Genomic DNA, 17,955 nt, shown 5'->3' with positions numbered 1-17,955 from the left:
AAAGACTGGAAATCGGTGCAGTCCAAATTTCCTCATGGGATAAAATTTTCATGTACATGTATCTTAAGAACTGAATATTTTCACACAAAAATAAAATTGAGCCGCGTCACAACAAAACCAATGTAATGCGCAGTCTGATCAGGATCCATGCTTTTTCGCTTACCAACCCTATTACAAGTAGAGAAACTAATAGCGAACAGCATGGATCCTGATCAGACTGCGCTGATGTGCAGGCTGGTCTGGATCCATGCTGGTCGCAAATGCATTACGTTGGTTTTGTCGTGACGCAGCTCAAATGCTTGCAAAGTATCTACAATAAACACATCTGTAAATTTAACGGAACCAGAAGTAGAAATTTGCAAATATTTATCCATGCCAATTAGCCAGGAATTTTTATTTTCCGAAATGTTGACTTCAGTATAAAAGGTAAACTAAACTATGAAAATTACTAGAACAAACCTGTAAGTAGTAAGCTGCCATGTCCTGAATGCTAGAGGAAGGTACAGCACTGGTACACTGTACACCATACACAGGTCTATCTACAAACCCTGACATAAACTCTAGACTACTCACTGTACCTGCAAAAAAACAAAACATTGAAACATTGATATAATCTGTGTATATATCAAAATTTTTCTGTAATAGAGATCAAAATAAAAGCCTAAAAGAAGTACATTTTTAATCTTTGATAATTAGGATTTTGGATCAAAATAAATTTTTCCGAAAACCTTTTTCATAGCTCACTGAATATTTTTTTAATCTTTATCTTTAAAATTTCACAGAACAACTGTAAATTATACAAATATGAAAAGGGTTGCACATCTGTTTTTTTACACCAACTCCAACACATTTTTTCATATGCAAGCAGTCAGTCCACCTAACAGGCTTTCCTGAATACTAAGCAGCAGCTACCAAATTCTTCTAAAGTGACCAACTACTAATCACATAAGATTTCTTAACCAGCTGTGAGAGACGATTGACCAATAGGCTCAATGTCCAAAGTTCAATTGTCAAAGAAATTTGAGCCGCGTCATGACAAAACCAACATAGTGTGTTTGCGACCAGCATGGATCCAGACCATTCTGCGCATCCGCGCAGTCTGATCGGGATCCATGCTGTTCGCTATCAGTTTCTTTACTTGTAATAGGGTTGGTAAGCGAACAGCATGGATCCTGATCAGACTGCACGATGCGCAGGCTGGTCTGGATCCATGCTGGTCGCAAACCCATTATGTTGGTTTTGTCGTGACGCGGCTCAAATTTTTGCCATGCTAAAGGATCAAACCAGCACGCCCTTGATTATAAATCAGACACTCTACCTATCGAATTAAGCAAGCAGACAAGTAAGTATGAAAATCAAAACCGATTTAAGAGATGTCAAATAGCTAAAGAGTTTCAAAATCTACACATACATAGTATTTTTAAAGCTGAATGATCAAAAGCGTTTGGTATTTTATAAATGCAATAGTATTACTAAACAGAATAAAACATTCCCTTTCAAAATAATACATTGCCATTTTAAGAGGTGTTAGCACTAGTTTATTTTGTGCTTGTTCCAGTTGCTTTCATGGAAAATGTACAAATAACTCACTACATGGTAGCATATATATGTATATCATGATTCCAACAATTATCATGCCAATTTCAGGCAGCCAAAGTATAGCTTTAAACTAAATTTTTACACTATACTGGTAGGTATGCTTTATACACTTTTACTAACCTTCTATTGGATGTATAATGTACAACGGCAAAGAGTTGGTTGTGTTGTCATTCATCTTTACAATAAGCTCTTTTGGCATCAGCTCTACCACATTTTTACCACTATCTTCATGTACTTGTTCCAAGGACTTGCTGTCGACAGCAACAGGGGTGCTGTCATTGTTCGCTATGCTTTGAAGTTTATTAACAGTCAACTGTCTTATCTCCCTTGTTCCCATGACAATATCAAATCCTCTTTCAAGAGTTTGTTTGACCTCAACACTCATCATGGAATCAAGGCCAAGGTCACCTAAGCTGGCATCGGGATTAACAGAGCTTGGTTCACTAATACCTACATGTGAAATATGTATATAGTGTTAGCATGTAGTAAATCATGTACACATTAAAGTTTTCACTTTTAAAACAAGTGCTGGTATTGAGACCAGAGATTCAGTTTTTAAGATATTAAATGAGTTATTTTTATCATTCACTTTACAAGATCAATCTGAAAAGAGAAAATTTCTATTCAAAGGAACAAGAATGAAACACTCTAATTAAGTTATTACACCATTTGACTTATTTAAAAGCTTTTTTACTTTTTTTAGGATCATATAAAGCTGTGCAGGGAGTTTATTGCCAAAAAATAATTTATTTCTAACAAAATCTTAAAATTCAACTTTAACCATTTTCTTGGTCCTGTAAAAAAGTATAACATTATGTTTGTCTTATTTCTTTCACATCATTCTTTATATTGTGATTCAAATTTGTTTAACACAGCTCTAAACTTGTTGTATTTCAAGATAACAAAAAGACAAGAAAATGATCAAAGTTACCTAGAATATGACAAACAGCTAAAACCAGGTCAATTTTATTGTCACTGGCATTGTTACTGTCTGTCTGCTTATCTGCTGGGACAAAACTTGACACAACAGGTTCCAACTGGTTCAAGAACAGATCAAGGGTCATCAGACAGGAAGTGATGCGCTGTGGAAGTGTTCCACCAATAACAGTGTCATTATCTCCCATGGACTCAAGAACTATCCCTACATCACCAATGACACCCCACTGAATGGCAAGACCTGTGACAGTTAATTGACAATAAGTAATAAAGTTAAACTACTTTTTAATAACAGTAAATAATGAGCTTTAAAGACAACAATTCACACCATATGATGTACGATAATTAAAAGATCCTTCCTCCTTCAAATGGTCTATGATTATGGTAAATAAGTTTTGCCAAGTACAATGTTCCAAGCGACAATGTTTCTACTGTTTATGATAATTTGCAGCTTTTTGTTTGCTGAACATGCAAATTCTGTATATACCAAAACAAATACTATTAAAGTGTTGTTTTCTTTTTTGGGGGTAGGGGGGATTGTGGTTGGTTTCAAGTCACAATGTCAAGGTCATACTGGTGAAGGATGACCCAAGACAGATCTTCATGAATCATTTCTAGCATTAAAGGGGATACCGAAGAAAACGGTTCAACCAATGATCAATCGTTGATAATCTTCCTCACATGTCCTTGATGGGATTTAAGTTAGGTTCTTTAACCACTCCACCATAGAGACCAATATTTTAGAGAAATTTTAGTTATTAAACTAGTAATGTGAGTTCATTTCTCACTTCACAATAACACGATAAACTTTTACCTTGTAATCCATCTTTTCTTCTTTCCTCACAAATACGTTCCATTACCGAATTTGCAAAGCCATAATTTGACTGGCCAGCATTGCCACGCCCACAACTGACAGATGAGAACACAACAAACCAATCACAACTCTCCTTACAAAACTCTCTGGTACCCTGATCAAGGTTTATTGTTCCCGTCACTTTTGGTCCGCAAACCTTTTGGAAATCTTCTACAGTCAAGTTTTCTAAATAACCATCTCTCAATACCTTGAATGAAAAATGAAATAACACTATATTTGGATTTTTGATAATATGTAATATTTTTTTGTTTGTTTTGTTTTGGGTTTTACGTCACAGCGACACATTACAGGTCATATCGCGACGTTCCAGCTTTACTGGTGGAGGAAGACCTCAGGTGCCCTTCTGTGCATTATTTCAGGCACGAACGGGCACCTGAGTAGAACCACCGACGTTCCATAAGCTAGCTGGATAGCTTCCTCACATGAAAGAATCCAAAGTCCCTGTCGGGATTCGAACCCACAGCGGTGAGGGGCAAGTGGTGATAATATGTAAAGCCAATGCTTACAGTAAATAATACAACAAAACTCTTTAATGCCTGATGTTCACTATTGAATATTTTCTGTTAATCCTTAATCATTAATGAATTTAACTCTGAATGATATACGAGGAATTCAATTATAACAATCAGCAGGGAAAATGCAGGGGAATGTTTTACAGTAAGTTATCAAGGTCTAAGCAAATGCAAGACTTGAATGCTTCCAAAAGAGTAATAGAAATTTTGTTTAAGCAACACTCATACTATTAAGGTAACATGACAATTATCAATCTTTGATAGTGGAGGAAGATTTGTACATTATTTCTGGCACAAGCATGCATCTGAGACCCAAGAGGAACCACCAAGATCACTTTTCATTCTGCAATCTATTTTTAAAGGCATGACATAATCAGATTGTATGATAAATCATTCCGTAAGCCAAACACCCAGTTAGTCATTTCAGCTTGATTTAAAAAGTTACTTATTATTATTATAAAAAGATTTCCAAACAGAAACCAAGCACTTCTTTATGTTATCTCTTTAATATTCAAACCGTTTTAAAGGCGGAAACATAGAATAAATACTAATTTAATGTATAGCAAATATGCTCACCATTGCAAGATGAAAGACACCTCCCACTGGCTTACTACTGGTCTCTGCAAGCAGGTGTCTAATGTCCTCTTTCTGTGTCACATTTCTTGTTGATACTATAACATCTACCCCCAAATTCTGTAAAAAATAACATACATGTAAGTATTATACATGTATATAAAGTACAACTTTAAGCAGAAAAAAGAAATTTTTTTGAACTTATTTTATTTGTGGTGTTTTCTTTTAAAGAAGTACTTATGCTAATATATTTCTTTTAAATAAAACTGAAATCTCACTGTATGAAAATCAGTGTTTATCACACACAGGTTTGACTTTTGTGACTCTGTTAAAACAGCTGTGCATATATTTTGATGTGACGTCATTCAAACATGACATTAAGACGCACTTAATGTTATTTTATAAAATGAACACATGAAAACGTTTTTTTTCAAATTCGAATCAGACACTCCACGAAATCAAATAAATTTACACACTAAGTAAGACAAATATCCTGTATATATCATTTATATTTCATTTTCATATGTTCACTAAATCAATATTTTCATATTTAACAAGAGCGATCAGTAATCACATGTGTCGCCTCATGATGGCCAATTTTATGTTGGGACAAGTTTTGTGACAGACGGACAGACAGACAGACGGACAGTGCACAACTAGACCTGGTACTGATCATTCCTGTAAAGTTTGGATAAAATTGCACCAGTAGTTTATGAGGAGTAGTCCCGACAAGCTTTTGTGTATCTGGCAACACACAGAAAAAAACACCTTTTTATCAAAGGGCCATAACTCGGCCAAAAATCATTCAACTGGAAAACCCATGCAATATTCGCAAGGACTTGAGCTACAGATCAATCCTGTAAAGTTTCATTGAAATTGCATAAGTGATATAAGAGAAATAGTCCAGACAAACTTTAAAAATAAAAATTATTAAAGGGCCATAACTCTGACAACAATCATTGAACCAAAAAATTCTGACAATATGCACAACTAGACTTGGTACTGATCATTCCTGTAAAGTTTGGATGAAATTGCACCAGTAGTTTTTGAGGAGTAGTGCGGACAAGCTTTTGTGTATCTGGCAACACACAGAAAAAAAAACACCTTTTTATCAAAGGGCCATAACTCGGCCAAAAATCATTCAACCGGAAAACCCTTGCAATATGCGCAAGGACTTGAGCTACAGATCAATCCTGTAAAGTTTCATTGAAATTGCACTAGTGGTATAAGAGAAGTAGTCCGGGCAAACTTTAAAAATAAAAATTATTAAAGGGCCATAACTCTGACAAAAATTATTGAACCGTAAAATGCTGACAATATGCACAACTAGACTTGGTACTGATCATTCCTGTAAAGTTTGGATGAAATTGCACCAGTAGTTTATGAGGAGTAGTCTGGACAAGTTTTGTGACGGACAGACAGACGACGGAGAAGTGATCCCTATATGTCGTCACTACTCCGTAGAGGCGACACAACAATATATCAACAAAATACCTGTAACAGTTGTATTTTTCTTTTCTGGTACCCTGTTCTAACTCCCGATCTAGAGGTGAGAATGAGACTTCTGGCCCCTCGGTCTACCAACCACTGAGCCAGCTCAAGCCCAAATCCGCCAAGACCTCCAGTTATAATGTAACATTTTCCTGGATCACATGCAGCACGAGGGAGGGCTGGTATGCTTAAAGTTGCACTTGTTTCACTATCTTGAACCTTAAGTTATTTATAAAGTTTTTTAGTTATATATAAAGTTTTACATCTATGATCAAAATGAGAAATTGTGACAGAATCATATACTTAATCTGTTTATTAACTGTACAATAAAATTTCAGACACAGTTTTGAGAGTTTATGTCTTAAGTATTGCACATAAGTCTCCATAAAGATCTGATTTGGGAAAATTGTTCTGTATTATTTATTTTCAAGTTAAAATTACATTGATTTATACTTATAAATACTCATACAGAATGCAGGAGTATTCATTTAGTTACTGCATTTTCCTGAAAAAAATAAAATAAAAAAAAAAATTGTAATCTCAAGGTAAAAATACCTTTATTAAAACTTTTCCAATATGTTTTCCTTGTGCCATAAATCTAAAAGCATCTTCAACACTATCCCTGTCAAACACTGTTGCTTTCAATGGCTGAACAGCTCCTGACTGTATACCCTCTGTCAGACATTGAGAAACTATAGACCAGTCTCGATTCCCTTCTTCAAATAGCGCATCCAGTAAAATACCATGGAAACTGATGTTCTTCAGAAATATAGACATTCCTATAATTATAATAATTTGTTAAAAGAAATCAATAAATTTCCTCCCAGTTTGACACTTTTTGTGTTACAAATTCATATACATATATAATGATCATCAGAAAACAAAAGAAATTTTGTTAAATGTAACATACAATCTTTACCGAGTAAAAATATATCTTGCTTACCGAGGGACGTGTCATTTGAGAGATCAAACTTTCCAATTTCTAGGAAGCGACCATGCTGAGCGAGCACCCTCAAACTGGCTTGAAGTTTCTCTTCCGCGAGGGAGTTCAACACAATGTCAACTCCTGTAACAGTAAACAGTTAGTGCCTTAGATAATAAGAATCAAATACTTCATCAGACCATATTCTGTTGACCAAAGTTGTGTTTAATATATTTGCTGACTATATTATGATGAAAGCTTCTAGAAAATATTTAGCAGCATCAACATCTAATCAGTCAGTATAATATTACTTAAGTCATTATATTAATGACTATTGTGGGGGTTGAGCTATAGATCCTTACATTGCAAGGCTTGGAGCCTTATTTACCACGCAGGCATCACTTATTTGTAAATATATTTGTTCAATTTCTGGATACAAAATGAATTTATTTTTACAATTGTTGTATTGTACATGTATACAATTTCTATGCTCACAAAATTATCATAATTGAATATGATAAACCATATCATAATTAAAAGAAACTTTTTTTTTTTGCTTAAAAGTGTTAGCTCATCAAGAATATCTAAATTCATTTATCTTAAATAAGACAAACACTGTTGAAACAGGTTCCTAGATTTTCATGATAATATTTACCTTTTCCTTTAGTTGCTTTAAGTACTCCATTTTCAAATGCAGTATCTCTAGAATTGAAGAAATGTTTGTCTGTGAGTTGTGGAAATCTTGACTTCAGATAACTGCGCTTCTCCTGTGAACTCACAGTTGTGAATACTGTACAACCATAACTAAGGGCCACGGCTATAGCTGCCTGACCTACACCACCACTTCCTGAATGTATCAATACCGTATCACCATGGTGAATGTTGCCCCTGACAACCAGAGCATAGTAAGCTGTAGTATAGACTACAGGGATTGTTGCAGCATCTTCCAGTGACCAGGAGTCTGGTATCGGCCATATAAAGTGACTGTTTACATCTACAACTGTAGCTAGACCCTTAAAAGGAAAAATACTTCTTGATGACAAGTAATATTGAGGAAAATGGAGGAAACAATGATGGCGAGAGAGAAGTGGCAAAATATATTTACAAGTATATGAAGTTTAAAGAAGATACCTTAAGTAAAATAGTAGTTATAGTAAAAAAACAACATTTTTTAAGGAAAAAAAACAACATGATAAACCAAATGTATAAATACTGTAATTATAGGCAAAATAAACAATTGAGTTGAATTGACCCATATTAAGACAAATTCTTATTTAAATGAAATATTTATTTAGAAAAACAAAATGCCTACCTTTGCTGGTACTAATCCCATTACAACGTCTTCTTTTGGAGTCTGTTCCTGAAAATTCCATACCAAGCATGCACTCTTGATTTACTATGCCTCCTGGAAAAGCATCGGGTGGGAGTTTTCCTGTTGCTAACATTATATCCCTGAAGTTGAGGGCGGCATAATGAACTCTGCAAAGCTCTGAGTGCAGTTCAACAGATGGGTTATAGTATCTTAAGGGAGATTCAATCCAATGTAAGCTTGATAGATCTCCTTTAGTCAGAACATTGACAAAAGCGTGATCTGTCTGGAGTAGTGTTACTGTAACATAGAAAATAAAAAAATTATAAATTTATTACAAAGTAACTATTTGCATAATTCATCAAAGTATATGTTTTTACCCCTACACTGCTGAATACCTTTATACTTTAACATACATGATGTAATAATATATACAATAATCATTTTTACAATGTGGTAATATTCCTTTTATAAGTTATTGAGAATGCATACATTAACTTTCTTGACATGATTTATAGGTCTGTAGATCAAATTTGAATTAAAATCACAAATTAAGTAGAATCAAAACATCTTGTGAGTTAGTCTTGCCTTCCAAATGAATATTTGACTATAAAGGCCTTAAAAATTGGCCCTGTTCATGCAATTTAACATTAGCTTAACAAAATGCGTACTTCAAATTGCACTTTTTTAAAATTAAAAATAACGTGTGAATCAATCCTTACCTGGAGATAAAGGTAGGTGTCTAAATGACCCCCATACACCATTGTTATAGATATTCATAACCAGATCCTTCTTTGATAAGTCTGTAACAGCTGCCTCTATATCAGGGAATGGTTCATTACCAATATTTAGCACACATCTGTAGAAAGAGAGGACTCCATTAGAGTAAAAATCAAATCGATTTCAAAACAGGAGAGTTGAAACAGCCAAATAACACCCACTGGTAAATTATTGTAAAAGAAAATTAAATATCAATTTAATAATCATGAAATAATTGAAACAATGCTCTCACAAATGATTGTAGAGATTCTATATCAGCTTCATATAAACTCCAAAATATAATGTTTTATTTCACATTAACATTTGTAACATTAAACTTACTGAATTTGTTTAACGGATGTACACTACTTTAATCTAGCTCTATACTGGTGGCAAAGGCTTATCAATTACAGCTCAAACAGGTTAAGAGTTAAAACATGGACTACATGTACATATATACATGTATCATTAGCCTACTCAATTTTGCAAATACCTTATTCTATCACCACCAGGTTCTTGTCTCAGACAATTTACCATTCCCATAATGCCGTTGACATTCTCATCTGCAACAAACCACAAATTGTCTCCCTTTGGCTTTGACTGAATAACTAGAATTTCTTCTTTCAATGTCTCCACCCAGTTACATCCAAGATCTGATACATTTATCACTTCTGAGGGGCAGAATGATTGTCAATTTTCTTCAATAAGAACAATGTATTAAAGAATTGGTCAGATTTTTTATAAATAATCTCTAAAGCTTCTTCCTGGAATATTTCCCGCCATTTTTCATCTGTACAATAAAACGCTGCAACTTCTGCTTACTGAGATCATCATAAATATCATCATTGATGAAGCCATCTAAAGGTAAGGCAAGATGGAAGTTCTTGGTAACCTCTTGTACCAGGAGAAAAACCTCCAACCTCCACGTACTCTAAAACATTACACAACCCAGATTTGATATTGGATTGTTTATGAAGAATATTATCAGCAACCACTAGCTGCATCTTTTGTTGCAGTGACTGAATAGGCTGATCACTTAGTAACCATTTTATAACCTCTACTCCTTCTATACTCTCATTTCCCATTGCTGTGGCTACTATGAATGATGTATTTAACAATGGATGACTGGCAACGAAAGGCATTAAATGGTGACTCAAATTAGAGTTGGATATTTCTAATACTTTCAAATTTTGCTTCAAACAAGTTTCCACCACTAGGTCGAAGCATGGCTTCAATGTATCAGGTGTGATCAGACAATTAAGAAGAGGATCTGACGCAAGTGTCTTTTGATTTTCTGCAACAAACTTTTCAACATTCACAGCAAAATTTTCATTTATAATTCAGTCCTGAAGATTTTCTGTAAAAGTGGATAGAACACCCTGAGTTTCACTGTCACCTTGTTCAAATATTTCTGAGGTTTCTGCATGCTCTTCTAAGTATTTTGGGACAACTGCTTTTGATTTGGTGCTTGCTCTTTAATCCATTATCCCCATGTAGTTGTAACAGATTTGTAAGCCCCTCTTGAGCACATTTGTAGCATTGACCAGCATACTGCTGAAGTGAAACCGATGCTTGTACCGGAATTTCTGATTGGTAAGGTACAAAAGTGTACTTCTCTGTGATTGGATGATGGTAGTCATGACGACGTGGTGCTGGTGTAGCATGGAGACCAAGAATCTTTACTCCTCTGGTAATACAAGTGTCGCAATACTGATCAACAACTACATGGACTCCTGTAGGGTAAAAATTTTAAAATCTTTTATCTACATAAGTTGCATAGGAAATGAAAATGTTAAAAACCTATAAAGATTTAACTTGATCACATAGAACAATGAAGCCAAGTCAGATTTCTCCTTAATGCCTTTCACACTTATTAAATAAACTTAAGCAAGATTTACACATACTTTTATTCTTCGACAAATCAAATACAGTAGAACTTCTATGAGTCGAACTTCAATTAGTCGATTTTCTCGATGTGTCGAAGTAAAATGAAAGTCCCGATTTTTTCCCTTATATATTCCTTATAAAAACCTATTTTTGAGTCGAGATTTTACGTGTCGAACTTTTCGATGTGTCGAAGTTTTTTCGTGGTCCGTATAGAATAAATCTAGTACAATTTACCACAAATAAGTCGAAGTCCTTCGATTATTTTGACACCTTCGATCTCGAGACATGTTTCACACCTTTTCTGGCCGCGATGACGATTTCCAATCAACTTTAGTGACAGGTGTTAATTACACAGCCAAGTGTTCAAACAGCCTTTGTATGCGTTTAAATGTGTGAAAAAATGCTTAAATCGTTACTATTTTAATTGCCGTAGTGGTATTTGAAAGTACATGTCAACAGTAAGAACTATCATTTGAGTGCTTCCGTGACCCGGTGTCGCGTGATAATCACACGCGAAATATTTACTACAAGCTGGTTTAGTTATTGCCCTTTCATATCGTTACGCCTTTTGTAACTTCATTGTTTACGTCAACAGGTAGTCCAAATCATTACCCGTAAAAAGTAACTTAACATGTCATATTTATCATTTTTAATTTGAAATATCAGATTAATGAATGAAAGAAAAACATGAAATATGTTACGTTGTAGATCTTATAATTAGGGCTAGTCACGGGTTGAAATTTTGTCATGAAATTCAGACCGATTCATGAGTCGAAGTCCCGATGTGTCGAAGTTTTTACGCAAGTCCCTCCAACTTCGACTTACCGAAGTTCTACTGTACATCTAATCTATAATATACCAACTGAAAGCTTAATTTAACAAATGAATATTTCATTGACATAAAAAACCTTATTATTTCAAAGTCTATTATAAGCAACTATTATAGGTACTTCTGCAATCAGACCATGTGAGTATAAGGGAAGGGCCGGGATATTTAAATTACTAAGTTCATCTTGTCCATAAACTCAAGTCTAAGAAAAGGAAAAATGATAATCATAGACACTCAATTGAATTCATAAAATGCGTCATTTTACACTTTAAATGATCAAAAAGGTGTCAGCTATATACATGTATGACATATTTTCTTTCACATGAACATTACCGTAGTCAATAATAAGCAAGGGTTTAGCGGTGTATTCAAATTTCCTGATAGGTCACCCAAACTGAACATTTTCAGCTAGTCTAATTTGATATAAAAGTTTAAAAAAAAAGAGGCAAAAATGATCAATACCTTGTTGATTATCTCCAATATCAACAATATTCCCATGATGCAACAGTGGGTCTATAGTGAGAGCTTTAATTCTTGTCGGCAAACAAAGACCATGCCCGGGCTGTGACAGTATAGTCATTTGTAACATTGTATCCAAGAAAGAAACCCATTCTCCTGTCCATAAAACTTTACCATGGACTCCTGAAAACATATAGGTAAAATATATTTTTTTGTTGATAAAAAAATACTCTTTCGTATTTTGGCATCAATTTGATAAATAATCTGAGATGAACCCATCAAACTAGTAACACTTTACGGGAGTTGTAAAAACTTCAAGTACCAAATCAAAGCTAACTGTAAAAAAGAAACTTAAAAATCATTCAAGTAACCGAAGTGATGCCTGTGCAGAACTACATGTTGTAAAACAAGAAGTCAAAGTGTCTGCAAGCAGTGTATTTTCATATTATTATGTCTAAAAAACAAAGCTTTATGTAGTGCAAAAAATATAGAGTGAATCAGAGAAAGAATATATGCCAAAATCACCTGTAATATCTGCCTCTTTAATGCCTTGAAATGTCGGTCCATAGTCGTACCCTCTCAATCTCAATTCCTTGTAAATGTCTGATGATTTAAGCTCAAACTCTTCATTTGTGAAGTCAAATTCCGTCTCATATCTTGCCAAATCTGTATTTTCGGGGCAAGTAACTTTCCCGCTGGCAACCAATGTTTCACCCTCTTGTATTTCAAAATGTCCAGTTCCTGGCATATATCTTACATCAAAATGTATCTTTCCTGAATTGCAAGCATAAATATGTGTGAAAAGGATATATATAGAACCATTCACAAGTTGGTGATTATCAATCAGGATAGGTTTTAGCAATAGCTATATGCCCGCAGATTGTCAATAATACTGCAAAAGATTATACATTTTTAATGATATGCAAATTAACACTTTGGGGGGCAGGGGGGAGGGGATTGGGGAGTTAGGGCCCTTTTCTTAAAGATTTTTCTTTTCATAATTTACATGGCATCATGGCATTTGAATCAGAGATAATGAAGAGCATATAAAATATTTAAAAACAAGAGCCCGGTTTGAGCCGGGTGATGCTCCCCGAATAGGTTTTGGACACAGGAAAGTACACCTCTTGAAGTTTTCAGAGTTTTGTCCGTGGAAAAAGTTCAAAGTGCAATTATTCCAAAATTAGGCAAGGCAGAGTTACAGTTCTTTGCACTGCACTTCTAATCAATGTGATCTATCAACCTACAAAGTTTCTTGATGATATCTCTTATGATTTCCGAGTTATGTCCTGGACAATTCAAAAAGTAAAAATAAACAAAGGGCAATAACTCCAGAATTAGGCAAGGTAGAGTTATGATTCTTGTGCACTGCACATCTACCCATTGAGATTTATCTACCTACAAAGTTTCATGTTGATATCTCTTACAGTTTTACAGCTATGTCCTGGACAAGATTTTTCTAAAAGGGGAGATTATTCAAAAATAAGGCTTAACAGAGTTATGGTTCTTTTGCACTGCACCTCTCCTCAATGAGATCTATTTACCTACAATGTTTCATGTTGATATCTCTTATAGTTTTAGAGTTATGCCCCGGACAAGATTTTTCTATAAGGGGAGATAATTCAAAAACCAGGCAAAATAGAGTTATGGTTCTTTAACACTGCACTCCCCCTCGATGCCCTCTACCACTGTATGAAGTTTCAACAAATTATCTCCAAGGGTTTTCAAGTTATGTTCCGGACAAAGTTCAAAATCAAAGTATTAAAATAAACAAAGGGCAATAACTCCAAAATTAGAACAAAAAGAGTTATTGTTCTTATGCACTGCACATCTACGCATTGAGATCTATTCACCTACAAAGTTTCATGTTGATATCTCTTATAGTTTTAGAGTTATGCCCCGGACAAGATTTTTCTATAAGGGGAGATAATTCAAAAACTAGGCAAAATAGAGTTATGGTTCTTTGACACTGCACTACACCTCGATGCCCTCTACCACTGTATGAAGTTTCCACAAATTATCTCCAAGGGTTTTCAAGTTATGTTCCGGACAAAGTTCAAAGTATTAAAATTAACAAAGGGCAATAACTCCAAAATTAGGATGAAAAGAGTTATTGTTCTTATGCACTGCACATCTACCCATTGAGATCTATTTACCTACAAAGTTTCATGTTGATATCTCTTATAGTTTTAGAGTTATGCCCCGGACAAGATTTTTCTATAAGGGGAGATAATTCAAAAACCGGGCAAAATAGAGTTATAGTTCTTTGACACTGCACTCCCCCTCGATGCCCTCTACCACTGTATGAAGTTTCAACAAATTATATCCAAGGGTTTTCAAGTTATGCTCCGGACAAGACAACGGACGGACAGACAGACGGACGGACGGACGGACAAGGCGCCGACTATATGCTCCCCCGAAATTTTTCGGGGAGCATAAAAAAAACAAAACAAAACAAGATTGCATTTGAGAAAAATGCTATGCCACCGCATTAATACCTAAGCTCTAGGCCTTTTGGGTCTTTACAAGAAGGTATTTTAAGTTTTTGAAGCCTTGTACCTTGTACCATCAGACAATAAGATTTTTTTTGATTTTTTACTATATGTATATATTGAAAATCAATGACCCTCGGGGCGGGGGCAATTTTGACCCCAGGGCTATAATTTGAACAATCTTGCTAGAGGTTCACTACACAATGTTTCATGCAAAATATCTAACCTCTAGCATTTGCCAATTGCTAGAAGAAATTTTTTTAAAGTTTTTACTATAAGTTTTTACTATATACATATAAGGAAAACCAATGACCCCCGGGGCAGGGCCGATTTTGACCCCAGGGCTATAATTTGAACAATCTGGGTAGAGGTCTACCTCACAATGCCTTATGCAAAATATCTAAGCTCTAGACCTTTTGGGTCTTTACAAGAAGGTATTTTAAGTTTTTACTATATGTACATATAGTGAAAATCAATGACCCCCAGGGCAGGGCCGATTTTGACCCTAGGGCTATAATTTGAACAATCTTGGTTAGGGTCTACCAGACAATGCCTTATGCAAAATATCTAAGCTCTAGGCCTTTTGGGTCTTTACAAGAAGGTATTTTAAGTTTTTACTATATGTACATATAGTGAAAATCAATGACCCCCGGGGCGGGCTGATTTTGACCCCAGAGCTATAATTTGAACAATCTTGGTAGAGGTCTACCAGACAATGCCTTATGCAAAATATCTAAGCTCTAGGCCTTTTGGGTCTTTACAAGAAGATTTTTTAAATTTATTCTTATAATTCCTTTTGGTTGCCATGGCAACCAGATTTCTGCATGGAATGAAATTCTTTGAACAACTTTGGAAGCCCTTCACCCAAGGATCAATCCTGCCAAGTTTGGTTGGAATTGGACTAGTGGTTTTTCACAAGAAGATTTTTTAAGTTCACTATATAATCTATATAACACACAAACAAACAAACACACACACACACACACAGGTGAATCGCTATATGCCACCGCATCGCAGATGCTGCGGTGGCATAAAAACAAAACAAGCAGAATTCTGCTCATCAATATGAATCAACCATACATAACCTAAAAACATGTGAAAAGAATAGCTAACTTGGTAACTACAACTTATGAAATACAATTAGCCTAATAAAAAGAATTCAAAAGAACTAGGAAGGTTTTATGTCAGTAACATTCAAGAGAAAAATAAAACAAACATGAATATAAATTACCAGTTTCTGGCAAGATCGTGGCTCTATGAATGTCAACATTCTCAAACAGCACAGTAAGCTCATCATACTGCTTAGCTATAGACTTAGCCAGAGTTTTCCAAGCCAACAACAAATATCCAGCTGCGGGAAAAAGAACACGCCCATCTATCTTATGCCCAGTCAGGTATCTGTCTTCAGAGTCATGTGACATGTCAATATCAAAGCCACACCCATTTGAAGAGTTAGCTCCTCCTCCAACGAACATATCAGCAGTTGGCACATTCCATTGCTGTGAATGGTCCCACCTGACTAAAGGTGAAATCATAGGTGTTCCTCTAGGTACAGGATAGGATACAGGAGTGAGAAGTTGTAATGGATTCAACTTCACACCGTGTTGATAACACCTGAAAATGATATATTGAAAATATCTAAGTTTTATTTTTATTTTCTCTTTATTTATAACACAAACAAAGTACATTAAATGATGACTCCACTATAATTGGTGAAGGAATTCCTCAGAAGTGTGTTCCTTAAAATATACTAACATTACAAATGTTGAACTCTATATTTCATAATGTAACAAAATCAAGCTACAACATCTACCATAAATATTCAAGTTTTTAAAAGAGTTGTAACATTGTGAAGTTATTCATTCTTCTTTTTCTATTGCTGTAATTTTGCTTTTCAGTTTCAAATTAAAAAAAGATACAAAAAAGAACAAATGCAATTATTGTAATAACTGAAAATAAAACTTACTTTCCAAGACTTGAAAGACAGAAATCAACATTATCTGCATGTGCTCGTTTCATTAAACCCACAATGCAACAATCCTTTGAAAGTGATCTCTTCAAGATGGCTTGTAGAAGACAATGAGGAGCAATCTCAATCACAACAGCATTAGTTGGTACATGCTTCAATGCTTCCTGGAACAGTACCGGACTGACAAGGTTGTTCACATGGTAGTCAGCTGATGAGTGCTTGGCAAGGTCAGTGGACCAGTAAGCCTCCGGTATTGAGGAACTTATCCATCTTGCTGATCTCTCCTTGGGATTTTTGATAACCTAAACGATTAGGAACGAAATGATTTGATATTAAATTGGTCTCAAAGAATAGTCAGGGATTTCTTGTAACATAAAGATCACAATTTGGCTTCCAAATAATGCTTACATTGTATAAGGTTGTGTCCTTACTGAAAGAAGATTTAAGGGGCCCTTATCTGCATTACCTCAGGTGTGAACAATATGCAAGGAGAACTTTCAACTTTTTCAAGCTTACTCGCATACAAAAGTCCTTTATTTCATGCTTTCCAGTGTTTTATTGTAATATATCAGATGATTATTTTCTGATAAACCACTAGTGAAATTTATAAAATATAATTTTCACTGTAGCCGGACTATATCTGAATGCGGATGAAAAGAGAATCATAACTAAATGGAATAACAAGCAGAGATAAATGCTGTCATGCGTAAAATTTGCTTCTTTAGGAAAAGAAAGTCGATGTCACCATACATCATGTTAAAAATGTAACAAAATTAGAGAAATTTAACAGAACTATATTTCGAAATTGATGATGTGACGTCATGATGTGATGACGTCACAAAGGAGAATGCGCGACGTTACGCGGCAAAATCAGTAGAAAATACTCAATATCACTTAAAAAGCGTGAAATAAAAAGAAAATTTATTTGTTTTACATATAAGATTGAAATATATTTCATTCGTGAACACCAGCTATTATATTTTCACTCGTGGCTACGCCACTCGTGAAAATATTGCATCTGGTGTTCACTCAGTGAAATTATATTTCAATCTTACATGCAAACAAACAAATATCCTCTATATATCCCTTATAGGATATAAGCCCACAATGGCATTGCCAAATAATTACAACAACCATAATGTTCCATTTTGTATCAATACACACAGGTCCAGTCCTATTCAAAAATATCATATTTCAATGCTTTTCGACATAGTTACATAAATTAAAGACATGACTTGCACAAAGTTTTAAGTCCAATTATGGGCAGAAGTTTGGTCAGATTCTACTCCTGAACAAATATGTTTTTTTACCAAATTATAAAACAATCTTCCCCATCAAAATTTT

General features: G+C 34.8%; 1 pseudogene; it reads right to left on the bottom strand.

Annotated features, from left to right (window-relative positions):
- The window catches only part of LOC132719887 (fatty acid synthase-like), a 33,071-nt pseudogene that overhangs the window by 3,659 nt on the left and 11,457 nt on the right, over positions 1–17,955 (bottom strand).

Source organism: Ruditapes philippinarum, unplaced genomic scaffold (genome assembly GCF_026571515.1).
Source record: "Ruditapes philippinarum isolate M1 unplaced genomic scaffold, ASM2657151v2 ctg148_1_1_1_1, whole genome shotgun sequence".
NCBI classification, from domain to species: domain Eukaryota; kingdom Metazoa; phylum Mollusca; class Bivalvia; order Venerida; family Veneridae; genus Ruditapes; species Ruditapes philippinarum.
The sequence above is the reverse complement of the archived record's forward strand: the minus strand, read 5'-3'. Positions and strand labels throughout refer to the sequence as shown.